The 15948-nt window shown below is 43.4% G+C and overlaps 1 pseudogene; it reads right to left on the reverse strand.

Annotated features, from left to right (window-relative positions):
• Positions 1 to 14052: 14052 nt before the first annotated feature.
• On the reverse strand, positions 14053 to 15604 carry LOC131482534 (speedy protein A-like; annotated as a pseudogene).
• Positions 15605 to 15948: the final 344 nt, after the last annotated feature.

Here is a 15948-nt window from a genome sequence, read left to right on the forward strand (position 1 = left end):
CTTAGAGGTGTGCCTTGTACGTCACTCAACACTCAACAGCTGCTAGAAGGAAAAAAGGCATGTTCAGAGAAATCATTGTTACCCAAGTAGGTTTATGTGAGAAAGTGTGATATTTATTACGAAGTAGCCAAAGCCGAAAGACATAAAAATTAAAAAAAAAAAACGAAAACTTCTGAACAACAGTTCCCTTCTTTGGAGGGAGTTGACTTTAGACAATTAACTATGTACTCTGTGCTCTGTCATTCTATTGTTTAATGCTAGTTGTATTACTCTGTGCCTGAAAATGTTCACAATATGAAATGACACTTCAGTTACATGCTTGGGGGGGGGATCTTTTTCTCGAGAGGCGTTTTGGCAAAAGTCATGTGTTGAAAGAGGATAGGTCTTTAAAAATACAAATTTCTAGGGATGTCCTTTCACACAAATCATTCGTGAGCACCGTGACTTACCTGTAACCACTGCTTGATTGAGGCAGAGAAGCAGCAAAACACGCATGTGGATGTGTATCTGCAAGTATTGGTTCAACGTACACACAGAAACGTTGTCGACTGAATTTTGTAATCTGATATGTTAGAGAACATGTGCTCACTTTCATAGATCCGTTGAGATGGGGGACCATTGACTAGGGTGATTTCTCTTAGGAATAGTGGACAGGATGACTCAAAGATTCTCAGAACCCAGTCACAAGAAACCTTGTATCATGGAAAACTTGCAGAAAAAAATCAGGGAAGGGCCTGTGTTGAAAATGTAAGCTTGGTTGTCAGCCCATTGTCAGGCTGGGATTTTTGCCTGTCCTCTCCCGTGCTGTTGTTTGGGAAAATGGCAGTCTCTGTTGAATTGTAATTCTTGAGTTGAAGGTGTGGCCCCTTGTCTGTAAGAGCTCTGAAGAACATTGGGGTGTGCCAGGTCTCCTCAGCATGCTTCATGCAACAGAACAACTCACATATCCAACGCACCAGCCTTTATTATTGTGTGTGCTGCATCTGTTGAGTAATTTTAAACATGCATATCAGAGTACTTGTTTATTTTGTAAATTCCTTTCCTCTCTCCCAAAGAAAATACATTATTATCATTCCAAGTATCCCAAGACATTAATCTGAGATTTTTGTGTGTGCTAAATGTGATTAAATAGTCTAAAATATCATGGTCTCATCATTCCTGACTTTTGGAAGGGATATAAATCTTAGAAGAATTCTAGTTCTCTCAGCAAGACATCATGCAAACAGCCCTACCTCTGAAAAATCAGTCCTACATCCTGGACATGCAGATCTGTGACCAAGGTGCACACTGGCCGTTAGGGTGAGGTTGAACCACCACCAAGGTGTCAACTTGACTGGCAGATTCGGGTCACATTTTCTTATCTCCTCTTCCTGATCATCAAAAATAAGTAACAAGACTCACCAGTCTTGTTTTTGTAGACCTGTGGAATATGGCTCTAGTTCTTGGCATTAAAAATACATGTTTGTAATCAATATTATATAGAGTACAGGTGAATTGATGCCTATTCCAATTTTTCACCAGAGGTCTTTCTTTGTTCTTTTTTTTAAAAGCATTTGTTTTCATATATATTCCAAAATGGAAACAGTATACTCACAGTAAAGCAATTGCCCCATAGAACTGACACACAGGAGCACCTCTTCAAAATTAACTATCAGATCTCTGAAGAGGTTGCCAGTCCCACGTGCCACCTGTGAGGGGACATCACATTGTGAAAGCATCCCTCTGTGTAAGGGAAGGACTTCCCTCTGCTATGAAACCAGCAAAGACAGAATTGAAAGGATTTTGCACGTGCATTGGCCGGTGCCAGTCTGACATGCTTAAACAGGACTCTCGGACTCAGAAGGTTAGGAAGAGAGCTGGTTTGGGGTGCCCAGGATGGTTGCTGTCCCTAAGGAGCTGACCTCTGTCTTTTCTCCTTTGCAAAAACCTTACACAAAACAAGTGTGATTTTCTTTTCATTTGCCAAATTTTTATTGCTTGACAACCCAGAGGCTACTTGAGAGTGAGGATTGTGGGCTTCGGTTCCCCTGTTTAACATTTATTAAGCACCTTTTACGTACCAGGGACTCCCCTGATACCACCTGACAATTATGAAAACTTGACCCAGCCCTTTCCCCTGGGACCTTATATATTGTTTCTATTTAAAATCATAGTTGCTGAGACTATGTATGATGTGAGCAAAACAAACATGAAATCCTCCAGGCGACTGGATGTGTGGAGCTTGGAGTATGAGCTGTCTTCAAAGAGCCCATGGAGGGAAGACGTGGCAGCTCCTGTTCCGGGCCACGAAATAAACCTCCCATGTCCAAGGCCATTAAAACTTGGTATCTGAGTCTCTCACTACTGTTTTCTTTTTACTGACTTGGAATTTTTCTAATGGTCAAAACTCTTCTGGCATCTCCAAAGACATCCATCAACATAATGGCCATTGCCGAGCCGGGCTGCTGTCCGAAGAAAACATTGACTAGACAAGGCATTCAGACCAGCCATGCAGCACAGGGAGGAGAAGGAAGTGGCCCTTGCCTTCTGAGAGCCATGACTTTGCATGGAAAACACGATATCCAGGTCAAGACTGAATACTCCTTCCCCTTCTAGCAGTTTCCCTGAAATTGGAACAGTGACCGTGGTGCTTTGGGGCAGTGTCTTTATAAACAGGACCCTTTTGATGTCCATAAAATCATGACTAAAATCATCCTATCCCCATAGGAAAGGAAAATCAGCAATAAGCCAAGCCAAGCAGCTAAAATGTAGAGTGTGGTCGTGATTCTCGTTGAAAGGGGGAAGTTCCATCTCAGGATTTTGTAAAGGTCTGCACGTCCTCTCCTCTATAAGCTGAGCTGTTCACGTTTATGAACTGTGATATGTATGCTTACTTAGCTCCATCCACATGGACCGTTCAAGTTTATGAAGTTGAAGTGATTCACCCACTCAGCTAAATTGCAATGTTTATTCTTGTCTCATGTAGAACTACGGCAATCTTAAGGGAACTGTTGGGACAGTCCATTCCAAATGTTGACAGACACGGCATCCATTCGCATTCCAGAACCACTGGCACATCATCCGAACAGCTTTCTGAGAAGTTCAGGGAGTGGGTGTGGACGGACAGAGGGGCTCTCCATCCTCATGCATATGATTAATGGTTTGAATAACAAACTGAAAAAGAAAATGAATTCTTCAAAGAACCTAGGAAACTGTTCAAAGGAAATTTTAATTTCAGTCTTCTAGAAACCCCTTCTACTGGACGTTCAATGCTGTCATAAGCATCCATTCTATCAGTCTCTACTATTTTTCCAGTAATCTAGAGCCTGCTAGGGCAAGAGTAAATAGTCCAGAGTACAAATGGTGCAAAGTGGAACTTTCATCCTATGGGGTTGTAATATGGCAGGTCCTTAGGGCCTCCTCATACTGAATCACATCCTTTATTCCTCAAAACTTGGTGTTTTAAAATGTTTCTTTGTGATACAAATACCTTCTGTAACTTTGCTGCTCTTATTTTACCCTCTGAATTTTTGTAAAACATCAGAGTGCAGATTTCCTTTGTTTACAATCTCTTGTAGTAGGGCTTAGATAATTTCTAAGCTATGAAATTTTTCTCCCATTTTCATGATGAAGTTCCATTTAAATGCTGTTTAAGCTTCAAAATTGAGCCCAATTATGAATCTGGGGATTTTTCCTTACATGAACATGGCATATTCTTTGAAAATACATTGTAACCATCTCTGCTGTGTCTTTGCTTGGAAAACTTGGATTGTTAGCTACAAGGTAACAGTTGCATTTATTCCCAGAGCATTATATGATGGGCCCAATGTGTACCTCAAGATGAAACAGTATACTATGTCTAAGAAAATTCATTGTGTGTGTTGATATAAATGGTTCTGAAATGTCTACCAATAAATAAGTGTTTGAAGTTGTGCTGCCAGTTGTTCCTTAGTGAGTCAGGCATGGGATTCTGTTCACCCTCAGTAAGAAGTGGGGAATGTGTATTCAGGGATTCCTAGTACTGCAGGCCCATTCTGCATGAAGAGATTGCAGCTTTTTAAATAGTCAGAAAAACCTGGTAACTAGGTAATGGCTGGTGCTCACAGAAAATCCAATACCTGTATGATCAACAGATGGAGAAGAGGAAGATTGATGGACTGGTGACCTTTAAGAGCAAACAAGAACACACATGTTCAAGAGCAAGAGCAGGGAGAGAAGGAGGTAACACAAACTCATTCTCTCTTTGGCTTCCGTTTTGTTAAGTGTATCTGAAGCAGGGAGCAGAAGTGGCAGAGAGCACTGGAGACAAGTCCTAAGCCACCAGCAAGCTGCAGCATCCTCCAGTGGCTCACTGAGAAGCTGAAGAGATTGGTTAGGAGAGTTCTTACATAGCCTGAACTTTGACTGCCAGCATTTTCTGGCCTAGGTTTTCCTCTTCATCTCCAAAGCATGCATCCTATTAATTAACCTGCTTACTGTTTAACAGGAACAAAACATGTGAATAACCGTTTTTGTGGTCACCTTCCTGCCTTCTAATGGTGTGTGCTGGAAGGAACTGTAGGTTTGACATAGGTTGGCAAAAAAGAATCCTAAGGATTTATCTCAAGGTCCTGGGAGCATTTTGATCAAGCAAACAAAGGCATTGACTCCTCCATGGGATAATGCAAAATCAATTTGAGATTGAAATGCAACAGGTTGGAATCAAATGTCATCCAGTTCCTGAATATCTAAGATTGCGAAAAGTCATATTGAAAGCATCAAATAGCAACAGGACCGGCATTGTGGTGTAGCGGGTAGAGCCTCTGCCAGCTTCCCATATGGGTACTTGCTTGAGTGCCAGATGCTCCACTCCAATCCAGCTCCTTGCTAATGAGCCTGGGAAAGGCAATGGGAGGTGTCTCAAGGGTCTGGGCTACTGTTACTCACCTGGAAGATTCAGATGAAGCTCCTAACTCCTGGCCTTGGCCTGACCCAACCCTAGCCTTTGTAACCACTTAAGGAACAAATCAGCAAATGCAAGACTTCTCTGTGGGCTCTCTCCCTCTCCCCTGAAGCTCTTTCAAATAAATAAATCTTTAAGAAGGGATTAGGCCCGGCGGCGGGAGGGGCGGGAAAAAAAAAAGAAGGGGTTAGGGTAGTACGGAAACTTTAATAAATCAAATCTGATTTTAATGAAACAAATTTTCCCTTAGAATGTCCTCTACCATGATCGTTTCTATCCCAGACCCCTTAAATAACCCATACATCATTCAGAATATACAGGTTATCATCCCCAAGCTCATTCAGTCTACTTCCTTGGGCTGCTGCAGCTTCCTCTGTGTGACTTACCTTTTCCTTTGTGAGCTCTCAGTTGCTTGGTATCAGGCACAACTTCATTGTATCTTTTGAAGCATATGCTTCTTAAAAGTTGGTTGAGGATATGAGGGCTATCTGGCTGTGACATCTGTCACTTCATCGATCGATAGCCAGGGTTGATTCGGCTGGTCTGGCTGGCTAGGCAGGTGTCCTCTTCCTCCCTCACCGCTCCATGTGCATCCCTCCTGAAGCTGCACCCTGGTTCAAAGAGGATGACCATTCCTGCTAGAGGAGGACGGGTCTTCGGTCAAGGGTGTATGAGTAGCTGCACTCCCCTGCTAGAACCTCCAAACAAGCTCTCAAAGTTAGCTGAATGATTCCTGAAAGCCATTGCATTCCTAATGGTGGCTAGTTCTGCCTTGACCAAAGTCAAGGAGGCCAGCATGTGGTCATAGAAAGACACAAAGCCAGATGAATGATTCCACTGGACCTTTGTGCTCATCTGAGTAGGTGGAGAAAGAAGACGCAAACTCAGGGATCTCAGATTGAATTTGTGTCATTGGCCAATGAATGATGTATGTAAAATGAACCAGAAAAGATCCACATGTTCCCATAAGCAGACTCAACTATTAGATCTTAACGACAAAAGCAATTAAAAAGTACTACAAAGGATTGAATGACCAAAGCTAAGAATGGTTTCAGAGCTGGAGGCAGTGAAGCACAGAAATTAAAAGTATAGACTCTGTGGGCCTGGCGTGTAGCCTAGTGGCTAAAGTGTTCACCTCACATGTGCTGGGGTCCCATATGAGTGCCGGTTCTAATCCTGGCAGCCCCGCTTCCCATCCAGCTCCCTGCTTATGGCCTGGGAAAGCAGTGGAGGATGGCGCAAGACTTTCGGACCCTGCACCCAAGTGGGAGACCCGGAAGAGGCTCCGGGCTCCTGGCTTCAGATTGGCTCAGCTCCAGCTGATGCAGCCACTTGGAGAGCAAAGCAACAGAAGGAAGATCCACCTCTCTGTCTCTCCTCCTCTCTGTACATATGACTGTCCCATAAAAATAAATCTTAAAAAAAGATAAAGAAATATCACCGTGGCACAGATAATAGAAATTTAGAGCCACAGTGGAACTTTCGAGTGATCTGGCCCATCCTCTTCACTCCATAGGAATGAAACACATGGAGAGGGAGTAGTGTGGTGGCTTAGTTGGTTAAGCCATCACCTATGATGCCATCACCCTTTATGGGCTCCGATTTGTGTCCTGGCTGCTCCACTTCTCATTCAGTTCCCTGTTAATAACCTGGGAAAGCAGCAGAAAATGTCCCATGTGCTTTGGCCCATGCCACCTATGTGGGAGACACAGAAGAAGCTCCAGGATCCTGGCTTCAGCCTAACCCAGCCCCAGCCATTGCAGACATCTTAGGAGTGAAGCATCAAATGGAAGATCTTTCTCTCCTTCTCTCTGTCTCTGTCTCTCTCTCTGTCTCTCTCTCTGTCTCTCTCTCTTTCTTCCCCTCCTTTTCTCCCTCTCTCTCTAACTCCAACTTTCAAGTAAAATAAATAAATCTTAACCCAAAAAGAAAAAAAAACAAACCAACCAAACCACCAGCCAACCAACCCACCAACCCATTGGGGGAAAAATAACCTGACACAGGCAGATTTTGATTAGGACAGACCACTGCTAAAATAAAATCTCCTGGTTCCCTATTCCATATTCATTCAATTACAGCACAGTCTCCCAATTTACTACACCTTTGATTTTTAAAAAATAACTTTTAATATTTATTTTTAATTAATGAAATGCTCTACCCCAGTCCTCCAGGTTATAAGACTAAAAAATCAGGAGACAAACCTAAACTAGTAACTTCTGGTCAGTGTGCGAGGTAGAAATCAAGGGAAAACTGCTCATAAAATACAAGCTCTGCACACTCCTACTCTTTGATCAAAAAGTATGACTCATTGGACTTTCTAACGAGACAGGCATAGAATGCAGAAATATAGAAGAGTTCGAGACAGCACACATGCGTGCACACTCGCACACACACCTTTGTCCTACTGTATGTCTGATAGTTGCTAGGCAGAGTTTACAGTGTGCAGCTCCTGACAGGGGAACAACTGTAGGACTAAATATGGCCACAGGGTGTCAGACTTCCCCACTTAGCCAATGGCTACCCAAGGATTACCTCTAACCAACGCTAAGTGGGGAAGAATGAGTCAAAAGTAGCCAAAGAGTAAAGATGTTGCCAGAATTAACCTGTTGTATATCCTACTACCTCCTGATTCTGTGTCTCTGCATTTCTGAAAGTGAATAATGCCAGTTAGAAACCCTTCAGTAGGAAGAGGTTGCACTTATTGCTTGTTAAATATATTACACATATATTAGTATATAGTACTATTGTTATCTTGTTGGTTAACTTTTTTGTAAGATTTATTTATTTTTATTGGAGAGGCAGATTTACAGAAAAAAGGAGATGCAGAAAGGTCTTTCGTCCACTGGTTCACTCCCCAAGTGGCCACAATGGCCAAAGCTGAGCTGATCCGAAGCCAGGAGCCAAGAACTTCTTTTAGGTCTCCCAAGCGGGTGCAGGGTCCCAAGGCTTTGGGTCATCTTTTACTGCTTTCCCAGGCTACAAGAAGGGAGCTGGATGGGAAGTGAAGCAGCTGGTGCACAAACTGGCACCCACCCACATGGGATCCCAGCACATGCAAGGCAAGGATTTAGCCACTGAGCCATCGCACCAAGTCCGTTGTTTTTGAGAAACAAAACCCTCAAACTGAAACTTCCTTGCAACATGTCCTTTGACACCACTTCACCTAGAACAACAAACTGTGAACCTACCTGAGGGATCCAGGAAGGAAGGACCAACAATAACGACAACAAAAGTAAGAAATCCTAAGAAAACCAGAAATGATCAAACCTCGGCTAACATCCTTCATTCTTTGTGTGCTCTTCACTACTCTCAAAGTACAGCTGGCAACAAAATAGAAGCAGCCTTTTTTGAATCAACTTTTAAGGTGGAGACTGTGCAGATTTTGTTTTTTTGTTTGAAGTGGCCATCTTGAAGGGGTGTTGCTACCAGTTAAAACTTTTATGTAACTATAGTTAGTTAGATTTTTGTCCCTAGGAGCAATGTGACTTCTGGTAGTGGGCCACCAGGACACAGGAGAGGTTTACTCATAGTAAACTCCTCTGCTCTATTGCTTTCCTCAGTCTTTTCGTTTCCCCATGCCACACAGGAAGGCCCCTCGCTTTGGGTTAGTTGTCGACATGAACATGAATACTACACCAATCCTGCATATGTCTCCTATTGGCCCCTTTCTAAAGCTGAAAGTGCAGTAAAAATCATTCGGTCAGTGCAGCCAATGCAATCATGAGAAGTTATGTAACTGTTCACCTGTCCAAGGCAGGATCACTCACACACCCGCTGGGTCTCCAAGTCTGAGTCCTGGAAGCGGCTTGAACCCTCTGCCACCCTGGTGCTCCGATCCCGCATCTAGAGCTGTCCACATCAGCAGGTGCCCTTTTCAGACACGGGACACTTCCCAGCTCGGCCTTCTGTCCTCTTCCTTGTTTCGAAACTTAAAATGTTCGCCAACTCTTATGGTGCATGACCCATATCCCAATTTTTATACATGTTCACCTGCTCTTTCAAGGTGATAAACTTTGAATCAGGTTATTTTCTGGCCTGTTCTCTCTCAGGCCTTGAGACTGTCAACTTCCTTTGTAGTGTTCCTGTTGGATAAGAGCTCCACGTGAGGTCTTGTTGCCATGAGACAGTTCTGTGTACACTACTTGTCGGCAGAACATTTGGGGAAGCAAGATTTGCCTGTTCCTCATCCTGGGTAACAGATGGATGTGGAAGTTATTTGTTCTGGCAGAAGGAAAAGGCAGCTTGCATAACATACTCTTAGAGTAACTTACAAAGGACTGTGAACTATGAATCAGTTAATCTTTGCTTGTGTGTTGTTTGGAGGCTTAGATAATTAGCTTATCTGCTCCAGATACTAACTGCAAAAGAACAGTTTGGAACATGGAAGAAGATAAAGTGCTTGTTTTTATTCAGATGACCAGTAAATGTAACTCCCCAGATTTAAAGCTTGAGAGAGGATGCATGGCCCACTTCTTTAAGAGGCATATGATTGATTGATTGATTGATTGATTGATTTTTTTCTGTCTGGCCAGTTACCAATATTGACCACTTTGGGAGGATCTCCCTCCCATAGGTTTTGTGACTGTCTTGGGAGGATTACCAAGGAGACGTCAGCTGTCGCCGTGGCAGGGGAAGAGCTGACTCACAGGCAGGATCCAGTGAGGCCAGCGCCCAGCTCCTGGGCTGTGATTTTGTTCCTGGCACATCTCACCTCTCGACCCAACTTACCCGCTCCCTTAACTCACTGTGTGCCCAGATAAGGACCATGAACTCATTCTCTTCTGGTCTTCTTCTCTCACTGCTTTCCTAGGGACTTCCTAGATCTTTTCCCAGATGTAGCCTAAATTTCACCTTGTCCTGATTTCCAGTTTTCTTTTTTCGTTCCATCTCCAGCTAGCACATTATGATGCTGTAAAACATCTGGGGTTGGCATGTGGAACAGCAGTGAAGATGTCCTTTGGGGGTGCCCATGCCCCACATGGGAGTCCCCATGTTAACATCCTGGCTCACTCCCAATTCCCGCTTCCTGTTCAAGGGTACCTTGGCAGAGGAGGACAGCAGTGATACACTGGGGAATTGATGGCTCCCTGCTTCAGCCTCCATCAAGGCCTGCACCACTACAGGTACCTGGGAGTAGGCAGCGGCTGGAAATTATGCTCACTCTCCCTCTCTGTGTCTTCCTCTCCATTTTTTTTTTATTACCTTGATTTTCAAAAATATGTTTTTATTCATAGTCAAAGAGATCACTTTAGTGCACTGCGTTGGAGAAATTGTCTAGCTGTCACTGGCAGAAGGAGGAAGCAAGGGTAGCTGGTCTGCCCTTGTACGAGTTAATCCTTAGAAATAACTTGGGGAAGGTGCCTAACATCTTCTCAAACAGTGAAGTTTACCTTCTCAATAAATACTAAATGGATGCTAAAGGCAGGTTCGAAATTTTAATATCAACTAAATATTCACCCACCAATTCCTCAACTCATGACATCCCCCCTAAGAAATCTACCCAATATACACGGTGGGCAACATGTTTCATTGGCTCTTGGGTTACCCAACATGGCTGCTCTCTGGTTTCCAGACCTGGCCGCAGTACCCAGCCCTGCCATGGCTACAGGGCCTTGTGGCTAGTCCTTACCCCCTGGCAGTTCCTGGGTACAGCCTCCAGCTAGACTGCTGCTGCAGGTGCCACAGGTCCTCCCCAGAGAACTAGCTAGCCCCTTCCACCTTAGGGATTCCAGCAAGAAGACACCATCTACCACAAGAGGGCCCTCACCAGACACAAAATCTATTGGTGCCTTACTGTTGGTCTTCCGAACCTCTAGAATCGTAAAAATTCTCTTTGCGTTTTATGAGCTACTTCTTTTGGTGGGACTTGTAAACACCTGATTGACTGACAATCCTCAAACCATGGGTTCCATGCCAGCCCTGCCCCTGGCTGAAAGGATGAGAGGGGAGCCAGTCACAGAATCCATCAGCAGAGAAGCTAGGTGAGACTCTACTGTGGGCATTCCTGAACGCCAGGGACCCTCTCTCCATCCATCTGCTCTGCCCTCTGAAACATTCAAACATGGAGAACATGAGGTTTCCTCAAAGAGAGCTACCACACTGACTCCGGGGAATTTTAGAGGCCATGTTTCAGGGCTAGCAACGTCAGCAGCAGCTGGGGAACAGCTGTCACAACTTAGAAGCAGTGAGAGACAAGGCCTAGAGGGCTGTCCCCAGGCTGAATCTGGGCAGCTGGACAGAAACCAGGGAACAGGGCATCAAGAGAACACAGCAACAGTGTTAGGAGTGTTGCAGTGGAAGTAGTCTGTCACTCAAGCTTGTGTTTGTCTCTACAGACCCAAAGCCCAACCAGGATGGCTTAGTCGAGGTGGGGTGCAGTTTTCAAAACTATCAAAAGGCCCAAAGGAGGTAACTGGTACTCACCCAGTGGCTCAGGGAGGTCATCTGGGAGCCAGGCCCCTTCAGGGCTCCTGTTCCATAAATCTTATTGCTTCTTAGCTTTCATCCTCCGCCTCATGACTTGGAACCTGTACCTACACATACTTTTCTTGACTGTAAGTCAGAAGGAATGGTTGCAACTCTGAAGAATAAGACACCAGCAACTAAACATTGTCCCTTTTTAGTCATGAAAGGTGTTTCCCAAAAGAGCCAATCCACAGATGCCCAATTCGCTAAAGCGAGGATGTACAACCATAACAGCTGCAAGAGTCACAGAGGTGAATAATTCATTCCTGAACAAATCAGAACTCTGTGAGTGGCAGAGAAGAGGAAAGCAGACAGCGGATAGGTGCTCAAACAGTGTCAGTCATGTGAGTCATATGTACTCATACATGTTCAATGTCATATGGTTATAGAGACAGGGGTCATCCTGGGAATTATTTTTGGTACATGAACCAGAAGTTGAGGATAAAACTCAACACTAGGATAAGTTAGATCATTCACTTTCTGAGATCAAATTCTTACTCGTGCCCGCATTTTCATTGTCTCACACCCATTAACAATTTTTGCAGAGTACTGTGTAATCTATTTCACCTCTTGGAATTACTGCTTATCAATGTTAAAGGCTTTGAAGAATTCTCAATAAAATCTGATGATTATATTTAACAATATTTATCCAACATCAAACGTGAAATCACAGACCAGGTTGGAAGAAATGCTGGTCTAGGGCAGTATCTTGGGATGGAATAGTTGAATTCTTCTCGGACATGAGGTTCAATAGGAGCGAAGCTGTTGGGAGGGCACAGGCAACGTGCCCTCCCCATGTAGAGTAAGTGCACGGCCAGTCTCCTGGCAGTTCATGTGCTAAGCATGAGACCTCACACTCAGAAGTGCCCAGGCTCAGGCTATTCCCCTGCTGCTGCTTTCTGCTCGTTTACATTTTGTGCTGAGCCCAACAAATGTGTAGTTGGTCTCAGACAGACACAACTAGCTTTTAGTTTTTCCTGTTTCAGAAGAAACAGTTGCCTGTTAATTGAAGTAGGATTCCCCTCCTCACTGAAATATACAAGTGTATGAATCTGTTTTCATGGATGAAAGCATAGGACTATCTCTCATCCAACACCCTGCCACCATTCCTGTTTGGAGAGAAGGAGGCCATGAGGTATGCCAAGCTTTCAATCTGCATGGTTGAAAAGAAAGCAAAGAGAGGAGGCAAGAGGACAAAAAGAGAAAAGGAAAAGGAAAGAAAGGAAAAAAGAAATGACTAATGGACATGAAGGTGACTTTAAAATAAACTGTTAAAATGTATTTCTTGGGCCCAGCACAATAGCCTAGTGGCTAAATCCTCGCCTTGCATACCTGGGATCCTATTTGGGTGCTTGTTCATATCCCAGCTGCTCCACTTCCTATCCAGCTCCCTGCTTGTGGACTGGGAAAGCAGGTAAGGACGGCCCAATGCCTTGGGACCCTGTACCCATGTGGGAGACCTGGAAGAAACTCCTGGCTCCTGGCTTCAGATTGGCTCAGCTCCAGCTGTTGTGGCTAGGGTAGTATCTTGGGGAGTGAACCAGCAAATGAAAGACCTTTCTGTCTCTCCTTCTCTTTATAAATCTGACTTTCCAATAAAAATAAATAAATCTTTTTTTAAAAGAATAGATTGAAAACTTATTTCTTTTTATTCCAGCAGCAGCAGAGAGACAGAAAGAAACGTAAATGCAGAGAACTCCCATATTCTGGTTCGTGCTCCCAAAGCCTGCCAACAGCTGAGACCAGGCCGGGACCACGGCCAGCAGCCAGCATCTAAATCTAGGTCTCCCACGAGGATTGCAGGAGCTCAGTTCCTTGAGCTGTCACCTGCTGTTTCCCAGGGTCTGCATCAGTAGGGAGCTGGAGTCAGGAGCCTGGGCCAGGAATCAAATCCAAACATTCCAATGTGGTATGCAGGCATCTGAACAACTGGACTAAATGCCACTTGTAAAATAAGCTTTTTGATACAACTATAGATTAATTAAAGCCTCTTGTCTCTGAGGGCCTGAGAGAAGGAAATTGTGGGTCATATTAGTTTATGTGTCTTTAACCAATAGCACAATACCTGGCTATAGTAAGTGCCCAGCTGGCTGGTTGGTTGAGTGACTGATGACTGAATGCTCCTGACAAGGCCTATGTGGAATCCAGAGTTCAGAGAAACTCCAGACAGCTGGGGTCAAGACTCAGCCACCCCCAGCACATTCTGGTGAAAGCCAAGACCTAGTTTCTTAACGCAAGTCAGTCATTTCATTAAACTCATTTTGGGATTCTGAAATGAAAACTTAGGCCACTGAGTAGGAGCTTTTGATGTGATCTCAAAAGACCACCTTCCCATTCTACGCACCTTTTATGCAAGCAGCTGCAATCTCCCAGGTTTCTACCCACACTGAAGGAAACACCCCAAACCAGAAATTAACCCTTCAGAACCACGGCTGCTTGCAGGATGCCCTCAGGAGTGTCCCTGGGAATCTCTGAATGTGGACAGGAATGACGTCAAAGACACTGATAGGAAATACTAGCTGGGAAAACAAGGTAGGTAGGGGTCATGGGAATTTTTGTACTACTACCTCACAACTTTTGTTTTGTAAATTTTTTTCCAGTATCAAATAATTTATGGATGTATTCGTTTGTTTCTACAACCATAAATATGTTATCACATAATCATTCACAAATTGTTTCAATACGTAACTGGCAGGATAGCTTGAAAACAAATGCTAATAAAAAAGAGAAAAAAAAACCCTACAGCAAAGGGAAAGTAGTTTGTAGTTAGTATTTATAGAAATTTTCTACTTTAACAGTTTTGTGAACTTATAATTTATAGCACATATTTTGTTCTATGCAGAAGAATCCTATTGTGACTTTCCATATGGATCATTTCCTTATTTTGCTAGACTTCCCCACTGGCAGACTGGTCACAGAGGTGAACAGTTTTTAAGCCATTTCAAATGGTATTTTCTAATCGATAGAATAACCTAAGTTTTTCTCTTCATTGAATTAGCTTTTCTTGTCAAGTTGAGGAAGTTCCAACCACACCTTGCTTGAGTGCACCAGAAGACGGCAGCTAATTTTAACATGGAGACATAATAAAATCAAATTTCCATAGATGAAAATTACTTTCATAGATTGTTATTTTTAGCTATTACTATGGTTTAACTTTTACGAATAATTTTGAAAAAATAACAAAAGCTAAACATGTATAATACTGCAAAACTGCTCTAAATGTCGCATTTGGACACTCGTCTCGCGGTTAGTCTGACGTTTTGTACTGGTGATTCCAAATTGCCAAAGTTGAGCCACTTCATTCTTCACTTCCTGTAAACCACTGCGTAGTGTTGTCTTCCTTCATCAAATTAATTTCATTTTCTTTGTTTGATGGATGATCATTGGCTTGAGAATAGTTATAAACTTGAAAAGGATTAGCTGTCACATTCATTGAAAATGAGTTGTGTGGCTACACCTCTGCTGTGTCACTGGGTGAAGATGATGCTGAAGACAGTCCTAGTCTAACACAGCTCCCTCTTCTACCACAGAGTGAACAATCTGCTGGCGTGGCGCTAGGTCCTCGGGGCAGTTGAACTTCATGTCGGTTGTAGCTTCTGACAGCTCCACCGTGATACACAGAACGTTCTCGTTGCCAGATACAGTGGGTTGGTGCAATGGCCATAACCTCCTCACAGCATCGCCTGCTCACAATAGCCCTATATTCAATTATGTCCCAGAGCTGGTCCCTTAACTTTAGGAAATTAGGGAACAGTTTTCTCCAGTTTTTCTCTAAAGCCCATAGGAAAATCTCATACTTAGACTCCTCCTCATCTTCTTCCACAGTGTTAGCCAGGTACAATGCAATAAAGAAATTTATCCTGGTATGTGCACTTATAGTATATTTAGCCCTCTTGAAATAAACAAAGGTCATGCCAAAAGATACTTGTTTGCAATTTTACAGCAGCAGCCCGTCCACAAGAAATCTTGAATTAAATCGTCATCAAATAATTTAAAGAAAGCAGTCATTTCCTGATGCTGTATCACTAGTAAGGTCCTTTGGGACGTTTAGATTTGTTGTTATTATGTGCATTTTTTTTCCGAAGCTTGCCAACTATCTTTTAACATAGGATGCTTCAGATTAATGCCTTTTTTAGGCTGATGTGCTCTATTTGGCCCTGGTTTTACATGAATAGTGACAGTAGGTGGCGTCTCACAATACACCTGATTGTGTCTCATTTTGGTTTCCCAAAAGTCCTGCTGTGGGATGCAGTCTGCAGCCGGCTGCTTCTTGGTTTCATCCTAGCTGTTGACCAGGTGTCTCCTCAGTGTTTTGTAAATTTATTTTAAGATTTATTTATTTTTATTGGCAAGGCAATGTCAGTATCCCATACTGTATTGCCAGTTCAAGTTGTAGCTTCTCTGCTTTCAATCTGGCTTCCTGCTAATACACCTGAAAAAAGTAGCAGAAGATGACCCAAGTGCTCTGCCACCTACATGGGAGTCCCAGATGGAGTTTTGGGTTCCCAGATCTTCCTTGGTCCAAATTTCTTTTTCTCTCTGTTTTTGCCTCCTCTCTGTCA

The sequence above is a fragment of the Ochotona princeps genome, chromosome 18 (assembly GCF_030435755.1).
Source record: "Ochotona princeps isolate mOchPri1 chromosome 18, mOchPri1.hap1, whole genome shotgun sequence".
In the NCBI taxonomy this organism is placed as follows: Eukaryota; Metazoa; Chordata; class Mammalia; order Lagomorpha; family Ochotonidae; genus Ochotona; species Ochotona princeps.